At 46.1% G+C, this 13562-nt stretch overlaps 1 protein-coding gene across 2 annotated transcripts in view; it reads left to right on the top strand.

Moving 5' to 3' along the window:
* The first annotated feature begins 709 nt into the window (after nucleotides 1–709).
* Nucleotides 710–13562, top strand: part of cdc42ep4b (CDC42 effector protein (Rho GTPase binding) 4b) — a 37111-nt gene continuing 24258 nt past the window's right edge. Inside the window, exon 1 of one of the 2 annotated variants that reach the window (XM_072483436.1) lies at nucleotides 710–855. The gene's annotated coding sequence lies outside the window, so the exon portion shown is untranslated. Of the gene's footprint in view, nucleotides 856–1283; nucleotides 1822–13562 lie in introns of those variants that run through there. The other variant, XM_072483437.1, reaches the window with a different exon arrangement.

Raw genomic sequence — 13562 nt, 5'->3', positions numbered from 1 at the left:
ATTTAATCTCCCACCTGGATTTAACATCATAAAAACCATCAAATCCTTACCTCTCTTCATTTCTGAAAAAGGGTCACATTGGACTTGAAATGTTAAATTTGTTCCGCTCTCCACAGATGCTGCACGACAGGCTGAATTTTTCCAGTACATCTGTTTTTATTTCAGATCTCCATCTGCAGTATTTTACTTTTATTTTTGTGATCTACTCTTACTCCGGGTAGACATTTACTGCCCTCGCCAATATGGTGTCTAGTGCAACTCACACCAAAAATGTGTGCACATGCAGCGAACACAATTTTGGTACACATCCATATTTTGCACAATGTCTGGGTTCAAGTGATCAATGCACAATTGCTTGAGGTTCTGCAAGGTTGCTAGCACCTATAAATCCATGCCCACGAATAGCACCTCAGAGGGACGAAAGGATGTGCCGGTCACCAGACATGGGAGGCGCAAGTGACATGAGAAGATGCTGGTAGTTGATAAGCGTAAAATATCAGGATGTGCTAAAGGGAGATTAAAGGAGAGTGCCTTTTAGTTGAGCTTTACTTGTTGCAGTGAGTAAAAGTCTGCTATTTCTTTCTATGCAGCCTCACTCTCCCTGCTGCAAATCTTTTTTTTTGAATGATGCCGCTGGCGAGGTTGTGATCCCGGGGAAGCAGTTGATTGGCTCCGGGTTGGAATGACGCCATTAATGACGTTGGAAGCGGCGATTGGCCGGTGTGTGGCTCTCCCCCCGCCCATCCCCCTCCCTCTGCCAAGCGATTCCACACAATGAGTAAACGTAAAGGGAACAACAGAAGCCGCACAGAAAAAGAACAGGAGGGGGTGAAAAATTAAACCGCAGAGCCGGAGGTAGGAGGCGTTCAGAACGGACGGGGGAAGTCACGCTAGGGATTTCCCCTGCTTTAACATACGCCGTTGCTATTGTCATGGATGTCGGGGCGTTCACCGTTGCTTCATGTAGCCGTCCGACGTGGTCTGTTCCGGCGGCTGCTGCTCTTTTATCGTAGTTCTGCCAAGCGACGTTTTACCACAGCCGCGTCTGCTTTTGTCCGTTGGTCGCGGTCTCGGGGCGGGCGGGTGTCACCCGTTGGAATTCGGCCGGGCTCGGGAACGTTCTGCTGCCGGGCGCGAGCGGCGACCGTTAACGGCCGTTCGTCCCCCCCGCGGGCCGCCGCACGGGGCGGGGGGGGGGGGGCGAGCCCGAGCCCGAGCCCGAGCCCGAGCAGCTACCCGCTCGCACGCGCCCTGAGCGGGAGGTCCTGCCCGAGGGTTGGGCGCGACCCACCCAGTTCTGATATCCTTGCCATCGGGCCACTTCATGGAGACTTGACTGACTGACCAGAGTGTGAAGCCAACAGGGCTGCAACCTTTCTTGTCCCGGTGGACACCACCTTCAGCCGTCGGGAAAGGGAACCCTTTTTCTTTCTTTCTTTTTTTTTTTCCTGCTTTGTTTTCCCCCTCCCGTTCGGACACCGGGCGGGTTTAACTTTCCAAAAACGGGAGCTCGGCGAAGCTGGACAAGAGCAGTTCGCTGCGGCCCACCGTATGCACCCCGTTTCCCGAAGTGAATACTCTGCACCGACGAATGCAACTACCTGCCTTTGTAACTGTATGGCCGCTGCATCATCGCTGTTGCGAGTAAATGTTTAACCGTGTAAATATGTGGAGCCATGGCAGACTGTTAACCTTGTGCCTTTCGAAGTTTTGTTGGCGGACCCTGGGGAATGCAGTACCTGTGCTGGCTTGCAATGATGGGTCAGATCGGTGATTGAAGGGAGAGGTCTGCGGCAACAAGGCAGATTGGGATGACTTCAGGTGGAGGATATAAACAAACTGGGCTGGCGCGCTTCTCTCCGTGTTATTACAGACGTTACGTGCTGCTAGATTTGATTCTGTGGGTCGGGCAGCTCTTTTAAACACACGCCCAAATATTCCTTGTTCACGTGTAGAGAACTTTGAGTTGTCATTGGGCTGATTTCAAGGGACAGTTGGATCTGCCACCTGGGGCGAAGGCGGGATAAGGCTATTGAGTTGGATGATGGTCATAATGCATGATGTTGGACTGGGGTGGGCACAGTAAGAAGGCTTAAACTTCATCGGGTGAGTCGCCCGATGAAGGAGCTGTGCTCCGAAAGCTCTTGATTCCAAACAAACTTTTGGACTTTAACCTGGTGTTGTAAGACTTCTTACTGTGTCATAGTGAATGGCGGAGCAGCTCGAAGGGCAGAATGGCCTACTCCATTTTCTATGTTTCCGTGGTTGACTTTAGGGCATTAGGAAGGTTATCCTTCAATCCAAATTTCTGGCGAAGATGTTGGTTAAGACATTGTAATCTAGATTGGTGTTTTCACATTTCTTTCCCTGCTGTTGCCACCCATGAATGCAGCTATCTGTTCCTATTGATCAGCAACTTCAAGCTGGAGCAGCAGATATTTTTGTTTTAACCAATGCGTTTCCTACCAAACATTCAAATAGCCACTCTGAGGGCTGCCCAAGAACAGTTGCATTTTATGCCCTGCATTAGGATTACATTGAGTGGGGTGGCGCAGTGGTTAGCGCTGCTGCATCACAGCACCGAGGACCCAAGTTCAATCACGGCACTGGGTCTCTGTCCGTGTGGAGTTTGCACATTCTCCCTGTGTTTGCGTATGTCTCACCCCCCCCCCCCCCCCCCCCCCAACCCAAAAAAGATGTGCAGGGTAGGTGAATTGGCCATGCTAAATTGTCCCTTTAATTGAGGAAAAAAAAGAATTGGGTACTTTAAATTTAAGAAAAGGATTACATTGAGTAAAATGTTATTTTCTCTTTCAAGTTTCTTTTTTTTGTCAGTGACATGCAGATGGAATTTTTAGTATGTTATTAATAATTTGGAGTACTGCTCATATAGCACTGATGTAAAACAGTTTTTTCAAATGTGAATCAGAATATTTTACAGTTGCTGTATTTAAACTCTCAATTAGTGCCAGTTGGCAGATGTGGACTGCAGATTTGTGAAAGGGAAAGAATTGAGATCCTCTTTCTATCCTGTTTTTTTTCATTTTATGTTTTAATACCTGGAACATTATTTTAAAATATCGTGTCTATTGATTTAATTTTTATTACTTTCATAAGAGGGAATTTGCAAATTATGCCATCTTCAACTGTGGAAATCAGTTTTTCATGGCATGTGAATTGTATTGCAACACGTGTCTACCACCATTGTCCCTTTTTTAATGAAAAAGCCTTGGTGAAGGACCACGGCTGATTTGGACACTATCGCGGTTGAAAAGGATTTGGTCTTCTGTATTTTCTGCTCCCAATGGGTTTAATCTACGTTGAGGAGACTAAAGGCAGACCGGGTGAGTGCTTGCGGAACACCTTTACTCAGTCTGCAAGCATGACCCCAACCTTCCTGTTGCTTGCCATGAAATCCGTATCGTGCTCTCATACCCCCATACCCGTCTTTGGCCTGCTGCAATGTTCCAGTGAAGCCAACGCAAATTGGAGCAGCAGCACCTTAGCTTCCGATCCGGCTCTTTCGAGCCCTCTGGACTCGACATGAGTTCAAAAACTTTAGGCTGTGACCGTTCTCCATCTCGAGCTTTTTTTAAATCCAAAAGTCCCCCAGCTATCTGTCATTTGTTGTAAAATTTTGCATTTACTGAGAACTAGATCGTCTCCTATTAATGTTCTGCTACCATATCTTTATGCCACTATCAGCACTTTCCATAGTCTAAAACACTGCCATTAATACCTGCTCTATCTTGTGCATTGCACATCTTTGTTGCAATCTCTCCTAGCTGCCACCTATCACTGACCTTTTGCTCCACACCCTCTTATACGGTATATAATCCATCATATTTCTCTTTAGCTCTGAAGAATTCATATGGACTCATCACAATAATTGTTTCTCTTTCACAGATGCTGCCAGACCTGCTGCGTTTTCCAGCATTTTCTGTTTTTATTCTAGCATTTGCAGTTTTTGCTTTTGGAGAAAATAGGAAATCAAAGTGCGACCATGTTTTTTTAAAATATATTTAAGAGTACCCAATTCATTTTTTTCCAATTAAGGGGCAATTTAGTGTGGCCAATCCACCTAACCTGCACGTCTTTGGGTTGTGGGGGTGAAACGCACGCAAACACTGGGAGGATGCGCAAACTCCACACGGACAGTGACCCAGAGCCAGGATCGAATCTGGGACCTCGGCGCCATGAGGCAGCAATGCTTACCACTGTGCTGCCATGCTGCCCCCCCCCAGCATGGTTTTTAAAGTATGCTGATTATGGGGAGCACACAAACGCTAAATTCTACAGTACTTTGATCCCCCCAGGATGGTGCAATGACTCTTTTTGATCTTAGAAGAACATAGGTACGCTTTGTCCTGAAATTCCCCATGGGATATCTGCTGTTCTCAGTTTGCCTTGCATTTCAGTTGTATTTATTCGCAATTCCTGTCCTTTCTACTCCAGCTCATTTTTAGCTTTATTCTTCTGGATTATATAAGACCTCCTTTTTCTTGCACAATACCATGAAATTACCAAATTCTTGATCATTAAAAGAAGCTTACAAGCAAACCAAAGAGCGCTTCTAAAGTTTCTTCTCCAAGTGCTTTGCTTTGATCCTAGAAAGCTTTATAAACAGGAACACTTTTTTTAACATGGCAATTAAGTTGCTATTTTCTCTTCCCTTTCCCCTTCCATGGAAGAAAATAAATGAATTTGAGGAGCTCCATGGCAGATTTCCTTCACACAACCTACAACTCGACAGTAAAGCAAGCCCCACACCACAGCATTTGGCAGACCATGGGCGAGATTCTCAGTTTCTGCGGCTAAGTGCCGGCTCGAACGGAGAATCTGAGAGAATTCCACGACTGGCAAATCAGCACAAACACCATTCCAGTACCAGTGAGGGGCTAGCGGCACAGCGTGGAACGCCCCTGGAAAACGGCCGGGTGCCGGGTCACGCATGTGCACAGCTGACTACCTGCACCAGTTGCGCTGTACAACATGGCGCCGGCGTGTGCAAAACCTAACCCTCCAACCGTGAAACCCTGACCACCCCCTACCAGTGCCACAGCCCTAGCAGCAGCCCCCCCCCCCCCCCCGCCAGCGGAACTGATCCCGGACGATCAATGGTGGCACTGGACACAGTCTGCAGCCGGTATTCTGGCTGAGACCACACTTGCTCCGTGTCGTCAGAACTTGGCCCATCAGGGGTGGAGCATCGTGGGTGGGCTGGCCGATGAGGGGCCAACGGCCTTGAAACTCCTGCGTCATGATTACGCCGGTTTGGATTGGACAGAGAATCGCAAACCGGCGCTGGCCCCGATTCCATTGTTGGAATTGAATCTCCCCCGATCCTGATTTTGGCGGTGGGCAATGGAGGAGCCTGCTCCATGTCTTCTTGCAACTAAGCAAGTACTAATTGATTCATGCCAAGTGACTTCAATCTTCACCTGAAATCCCTACATTTTCTCCCTATTCGCTGTCCATTAACCTTATTGAGCACAAACTGCCTCAAGACTATCCTGTTGACGTTACCTCCTCTGAGGTCTTAATTTGGTAATGTTTTATTATCTCAAGGATTTGACACTCCTCGCATTCCTGCAATCGCCCTCTGTCCCAAAGTGGGGAAGGGGGAAATCTTCCTTCAGGTGTACCTGACTTGTGTCGATTGCAATATTGCCACGTCAGCTGATCTGCTAACATTTCAACTCCCACATGCTCATTACTACAAAATTAATTCAAGACCGGCTATCCTCAAATCTGAGAGTCGGGGATTTTAGCCCAAACGGGCTTTGACTCCCGTTACTTGATCACTTTGATCTTCCAGTTTATTTCTCACCCAAGTCCTTTTCAATTATATTTCCACCTTGCCTATGGAATTGAGATTACCCTGGGGCATTATTATCATAGCATTTACAGTGCAGAAGGAGGCCACCCGGCCCATCGAGTCCTCACCGGCTCCTGGAAAGAGCACCCCACCCAAGGTCAACACCCCCACCCCATCTCCACAACCCAGCAACCCCACCCAACACCATGGGCAACTTTGGACACTAAGGGCAATTTATCATGGCCAATCCACCTAGCCTGCACATCTTTGGACTGGGGGAAGAAACCGGAGCACCCGGAGGAAACCCACGCACACACGGGGAGGATGTGCAGACTCCGCACAGACAGTGACCCAAGCCGGAATCGAACCTGGGACCCTGGAGCTGTGAAGCAATTGTGCTATCCACAATGCTACCGTGCTGCCCCTCTTTGTCCATAGAGTAGCATTGGTTAAGCCATTCAGTCCCATTCAACTGACTCGACATTCTTAACTGATTTTTCCACTCTCTCCTGACTGGCCATCTGTAAACTGCATGTCATATAAAACTCTGCCGATAGAATCCCGGTGCAAAAGGAAGCCATTTGGCCCGTTGAGTCTACACCAACCTTTTGAAAGAGCACCCCACCTCGGCCCATTCCCCTGCCTATAACCCCATAATCGCACCTAATCTTTGGACATAAAGGGACAAAATAGAACATTACAGCGCAGTGCAGGTCCTTCGGCCCTCGATGTTGCGCCGACCTGTGAAACCACTAACGCCCATCTACACTATTCCCTCATTGTCCATATGTCTATCCAATGACTATTTGAATGCCCTTAGTGTTGGCGAGTCCACCACTGTTGCAGGCACGGCATTCGACACCCTTACTATGAGTAAAGATCCTACCTCTGACATCTGTCCTATATCTATGTCCTCTCGTGCTAGACATCACCATCTGAGGAAAAAGGCTCTCACTGTCCACCCTATCTAATCCTCTGATCATCTTGTATGCCTCAATTAAGTCACCTCTTAACCTTCTTCTCTCTAACGAAAACAGCCACAAGTCCCTCAGCCTTTCCCCATAAGATCTTCCCTCCATACCAGGCAACATCCTGGTAAATCTCCTCTGCACCCTTTCCAATGCTTCCACACCTTCCTATAATGCAGCGAACAGAATTGCACGCAATACTCCAAATGCGGCCGCACCAGAGTTTTGTACAACTGCAACATGACCTCATGGCTCCGAAACTCAATCCCTCTACCAATAAAAGCTAACACTCCGTACGCCTTCTTAACAACCCCCTCAACCTGGGTGGCAACTTTCAGGGATTTATGTACATGGACACCAAGATCTCTCTGCTCATCCACACTACCAAGAATCTTACCATTAGCCCAGTACTCTGTCTTCCTGTTATTCCTTCCAAAATGAATCACCTCACACTTTTCTGCATTAAACTCCATTTGCCACCTCTCAGCCGAGCGCTGCAGCTTATCTATGTTCCTCTGTAACTTGTAACATCCTTCCGCACTGTCCACAACTCCACTGACTTTAGTGTCATCTGCAAATTTACTCATCCTTCTACGCCCTCCTCCAGGTCATTTATAAAAAATGACAAACTGCAGTGGCCCCAAAACAGATCCTTGTGGAATACCACTTGTAACTGGACTCCAGTCTGAACATTTCCCATCAACCACCACCCTTTGTCTTCTTCCAGCTAGCCAATTTCTGATCCAAACTGCTAAATCACCCTGAATCCCATGCCTCCGTATTTTCTGCAGTAGCCTGCCATGGGGAACCTTATCAAACGCTTTACTGAAATCCATATACACCGCATCAACTGCTTTACCCTCATCCATCTGTTTGGTCACCTTCTCAAAGAACTCAAAGGTTCGTGAGGCCGACCCTTCACAAAACCGTGTTGATTATCTCTAATCAAATTATTCCTTTCCAGATGATTATACATCCTATCTCTTGTAAATCTTTCCAAGACTTTGCCCACAACAGAGCTAAGGCTCACTGGCCTATAGTTACCGGGGTTGTCTCTACTCGCCTTCTTGAACAAGGGGACAACATTTGCTATCCTCCAGTCTTCTGGCATTATTCCTGTAGACAAAGATGACTTGAAGATCAAAGCCAAAGGCTCAGCAATCTCCTCCCTAGCTTCCCAGAGAATCCTAGGATAAATCCCATCCGGCCCAGGGTACTTAACTATTTTCACACTTTTCAGAATTGCTAACCCCTCCTTATGAACCTCAAGCCCTTCTAGTCTAGTAGCCTGAATCTCAGTATTCTCCTCGACAACATTGTCTTTTTCCTGTGCGAATACTGACAAAATATTCATTTAGCACCTCTCCTATCTCCTCGGACTCCACGCACAACTTCCCACTACTGTCCTTGACTGGCCCTACTCTTACCCTAGTCATTCTTTTGTTCCTGACATTTCTATAGAAAGCTTTAGGGTTATCCTTGATCCTACCTGCCAAAGACTTCTCATGTCCCCTCATGGCTCTTCTTAGCTCTCTTTTTAGGTCCTTCCTAGCTAACTTGTAACTCTCGAGTGCCCTAACTGAACCTTCATGTCTCATCTTTACATAAGCCTCCTTCTTCCTCTTGACAAGTGTGGCGACTGCTTTAGTAAACCACTGTTCCCTCGCTCGACCACTTCCTCCCTGCCTGATGGGTACATACTTATCAAGGACACGCAGTAGCTGTTCCTTGAACAAGCTCCACATTTCCATTGTGCCCATCCCCTGCAGTTTTCCTCTCCATCTGATGCATCCTAAGTCTTGCCTCATCGCATCATAATTGCCTTTCCCCTAGATATAACTCTTGCCCTGCGGTATATACCTATCCCTTTCCATCACTAAAGTAAATGTAATCGAATTGTGGTCACTATCACCAAAGTGCTCACCTACCTCCAAATCTAACACCTGTCCTGGTTCATTACCCAGTACCAAATCCAATATGGCCTCGCCTATCTACATACTGTGTCAGGAAACTCTCCTGCACACATTGGACAAAAATGAATGGCCAATCCACCTAACCTGCACATCTTTGGACTGAGAGGGGAAACCGGAGCACCCGGAGGAAACCCACACGGACATGGGGAGAACGTGCAAACTCCACACATACTGTCACCCAACGGTGGAATTGAACCCGACCCCTGGTGCTGTAGGGCAGCAGTGCTAACCACTGTGCCACATTATTTGCCCCAAATCCGTCTATTGCCCTGTGTTTGCTGACTGATATTAGCATTCAGTAAAATAACACCTAGATTTTAAAATTCTATTATAGTTCACAATCCAATAACTGCTGTTGGGAAGGTTTCAATAAGGATTCACTGCTTTAATTCATTGTTAAGCACTTTTTAGATGTGTTGAACTTCAAAGATAAGTGGTAAGTATCACAAAAATAATCTAATTCGAACAGGATTTGAACAGCTCGTCAAGACTTGCTATCTTGGCTTAAGAGTAAAAAGACTATGGGAACGTTCCAGAAGGTTGTGGAATCAAGAATTATGGGCTGGATTCTTTGTTTTGAAGACTTAAGTGTTCCTGCCGGGACTGATTAGCGTGCGATTCATATTTCCACTGGGGGCGCTCTTCATTCTTTGATTCAGAGCATGCAAGTAGGCCAGCACTCTTCTGGCGAGAATTGGAAGTAATTCCTGGTCCAGCGGCAGTGTAACTGCTGGGCCATAATTAGCGCTAAAGAGCCTGACCGCTGGAGCAGAAGTGTCCAACCCACAAATGATGGTTTTGCATGGACCACCGGCATGGGGGTGCAAGCTCTGATAACATTGCCAATGGGGGGGGACCAGAGCAGATTAATGGAATGGGTACTGAGCGTAAATCGTGAATCCCCCCCCCCCCCATTGCACACTATTCTCCGCCCGATTGCAATTCTCGTGCTGGTGGTGGGAAGCGGAGAATTTGGGCCATGTCTCATAGGACATAAATTTGCAAACAGTGGCAAACTGAAAGGATACAGGTAGGAGGATTACAAAATACATTAGACTAACATACAAGTGAGCCGAACAGTAGTAGGTGAAACCTAGTACAGGTATCCCCCACTTAAGTCTATTATGTGTTTTCATTTGGGCTTACTGAATGGTGTCGCCTCAGTTTTAATTTTAGTGTGGTTACTGTGCTTGCCCTTTGCATGCTCAGTCTGTTTTCTAAACTCATATAATCACTTCCCTTTTCTGATCTCTTTTGCTCCCTCTCACTCTGTTCCTCTCCCTGGCCTTGCTATAAGAGGGCTCAGACGGGGAAGCAGCTAAGAGTTTGGCAGCATGGTGGCGAATTGGAGGGAATAAGTGAGATGGCAAGGGGTTTGAGGAGATGGACACAAGTTAGAATCATGGAATCCCTACGGTGCAGAATCAGCCATTCGGCCCATCAAGTCTGCATTAACCCTTTGAATGAGCACTCTACCCATGTTCACTCACCTGTCCACCCGCCCTATCCCTGTAACCCCATAACCTAACCTGCACATCTTTAGGCAAGGGCACTTTATCATGGCCAATTCACCTCACTTGCACATCTTTGGACTGTGGGAGGAAACCCACACAGACTGGGGAAGAACATGCAAACTCCACACGCAGTCACCCAAGGCTGGAATTAACAAGTGTGATTCGGGGCATGCAAATAGGCCAGCACTCTGCTAACCACTCTGCCACCATGCTACCCAAAGTTAGGAATAGTAGTCGGTAGAAAAATGTTTTTTGGGACCAATTCAAGGCAACCAATTGGTTTTTAATGTGACAATTGTGGGTCAGGAACATAACTCATCCTTCGTACATGTTTTTTGATGGGAAAGTGATTTTTGTTTAGCAGACTGCTTATTAGGAAAACATAGGTTTGCTAGTGATAGTTGGTGTACAGCAAGTTTGCTTATTACATACTGAAAGAAAAATGGGTGATAGACACAGTTCATGAATAATGCTGAATTGAGGGTGGAGTTGAAAGGTTTGGCGAGCAATGTGTTAAATCACTGCTGAGCAGTTATTGACAAATCAAATAGAATGCTGAACTAAGGTCAAAACACAGTGCAGTTAAAGTTGTGCATCATTGTAAAGAAACTAATCAGACGATAAATACTGTGGCCACCTCTTACTGAGAAATAAGGCGCATATTCAAGCTAGATTTAGAAGAGCCATACGATTTTCCCTGAGCAATAAATTACAGGCCACGAAGAAAGAGCAGTCAAATTTGGCCCTTGAAACCTTGAGGTGGGATAAAGGAGAGGCCTTGTAAAGTTTGGATGTAGCAAACCAGGCATGTGCAATCTTTTTCTTTTATGGCAGGGTAAGTGCATTCTAGGGAGGCTCAAGTGCCACTCTTTAAATCAATGCTTTTGAAAGTTTGTAAATGATCTCACATTTGCCCTTATCAATCTTAAATCAGAAAATGCTTAAGGGTCCTTTCCAAGTTAAAAATACAGGGGGGGGGGGCAGATTTGCCCTGGAAATCTCTCAAATCGTGCTGGAAACTCAAATGATGAGAGTAAATTCAAAAAGGTTTCCTCCCCCCCCAATGTATTTTGTTGGTGGAACAGTGATTTTGTGAGACAAAATCTGAGGAATGGCCTCTTTGAACATAGATTCTGTCTCTCCTATGTTGCTGTTTCAGCCACTCAGTCAGACGGGAACTCCAGACTAGACACTCTCAGCCTAGTGACTGAACCCTAGCATGCTGTAGCTGGTGGATGCAACCAACAGGGAACTGGAGACGAGCTCTGGAGGAGTGAGTCTTGGCTTTGGCCTGAGCAAGTACCGGGGGCCACTGCCATTTCGAAGAGATGCTACACCTCCGTGTTGTGTCCTAAGCTTGTTGCCCCCCCAGTAGAGCCTTTGGGGTGGGGTATTGAAGGAGTAAGAGGAGGAGAGAGATCTGCTGCCTATAGCTACTTCCAGGCCCGGCTTCAACTGGGGCAGATTTGTACCTTGCGAGCAACAAAAACTGGTGGGCACCAACTTTGACTGTGTGTCTACCCAGATGGTAAAGCATTATCTTTTCATTCTGTTGTATTAAATTCTTTCAGTAACTTGGTTCTTTGAACTAATATTTCCAACAAGATGTCATAAACCAAAATTGAGCTGCAAGAATGTTATTTATCCTGCACAATGAGGGAACACAAGTTTTCAATGAAGCCCAATTGGCTTGCAATTGAAATACTTGATTAGATTATGGCATTGAATTTTAATTTCTTGAATTTCGTTTTTTCTGTAGATTTATATCCATATTGTTTTTCGAAAACCTATTTTTATGCCATTGCATCAAATAGTTGGAATTTGGCATTAATCTGACTGTTGTTTATTATTGTCAAATTGAGAATTGCATTTAGAATCCCAATTTCGAATAATAGAATCCCTACAGTGTAGAAGGAGGCCATTCGGCATATCAAATCTGCACTGACCCTCTGAAAGAGCATGCTATCCCCGTAACCCAATAATCTCACCTAACCTTTTGGGCACTAAGGGGCAATGTAGTTTGGCCAATTCACCTAACCTGCACATCTTTGGACTATGGGAGGAAACCCTTGCAGACACTAGGAGAATGTACAGACACCACACGGTGACCCAAGGCTGGAATTGAACCCGGGTCCCTGTCACTGTGAGGAAGCAGTGCTGAGTATTGAAGAAAAATGGTATCCCAATCTCCTCATGAAAATGAGATGTCACACTTTATAAAAAAAAAAAAAGTCTCTCCCAAAACTCCAAATGTAGCTTTCTAGAAAATCTCAAGAAGCCCCCCCCCCCCCCCCCCCCCCCCGGTAAAAAAAGAGAAATCTGACATTGGTCCTGTTCTGTCCTTTCAGGACCACAAATTGTAGTGGGCAGATCAGTGCAGTCCAAGTTGAAATGCCTCAACTTACTAATTTCCAGAAATAAGTTGTCAGTGTTTTAAAGGAATGGATTTTCAGGGCCCCATGGCCACATGTTGAACATCCTGATACATTTGGGTGTGCAATTTCAGGTTAGACATGAGACCAAAAGTTTAAACTAGCAAATTTTTTGTTCATTGTAATGAACACACTTAAATCTTTATCTATGTAGAACAGTGAAGGCAAAAGCTGTACCATTACTTCTAGTTCATTTTTCGGGATGAGGCTGACGGTTATAGCTCATCCTCAGTTGCTGTTGATATGGCGATACAACAGACTTAATGCAACAGCCATATTGAAGATACTCCCACAATGTTGTTCAGTTGGTACTTCAGGGTTTTGCTGTCAGACTCAAATGGAGGTCAGCTCAGTCAGTGATTTCCATCAGAGAGGCCAATTATTGGCTGGAGAATGGACATGCGATCCAGTTGAGGATGGTGTGTAGGGGTCTTCCAACTTGAGAGCGGTAGCAGGCTGCCATGGCAGATGTGTAAAAGCAAGGGCACTTAATGGAGGTGCCTTCACATCTTTTTCAAAGTTTAAATTAAAAATTACCTTTTCACCTGTTAGTAGGGTATTCCCTCAACAAGGCAGCCTTGGGATAACCTTCAGGCTTTCTGCATTTTGCACCTGTCACTGGACTGCCTCCGGGCTGTTAAACTGGCCCCTTGGCATAAAACCTAGTTGTTCTTCAAGTGGCCTTGGGTGATCACTAATTACTTTATTTGGCTCTTCAGCACATGGGGGAAGGGAGGTGCCAAGGGTAGGTCTGACACACTGCACAATCACATTTCAGGGTGAAATGGATGATTGCAGCATGAAGCTGGGGAATTGGCATGCAAGTCTGCAATGCTCTTGTGAGTGCCTGCAATCTC

Source organism: Scyliorhinus torazame, chromosome 18 (assembly GCF_047496885.1).
Source record: "Scyliorhinus torazame isolate Kashiwa2021f chromosome 18, sScyTor2.1, whole genome shotgun sequence".
Lineage (NCBI taxonomy): Eukaryota > Metazoa > Chordata > Chondrichthyes > Carcharhiniformes > Scyliorhinidae > Scyliorhinus > Scyliorhinus torazame.
Note: the sequence above shows the minus strand (reverse complement) of the source record. Positions and strands in the feature narration are given on the sequence as shown.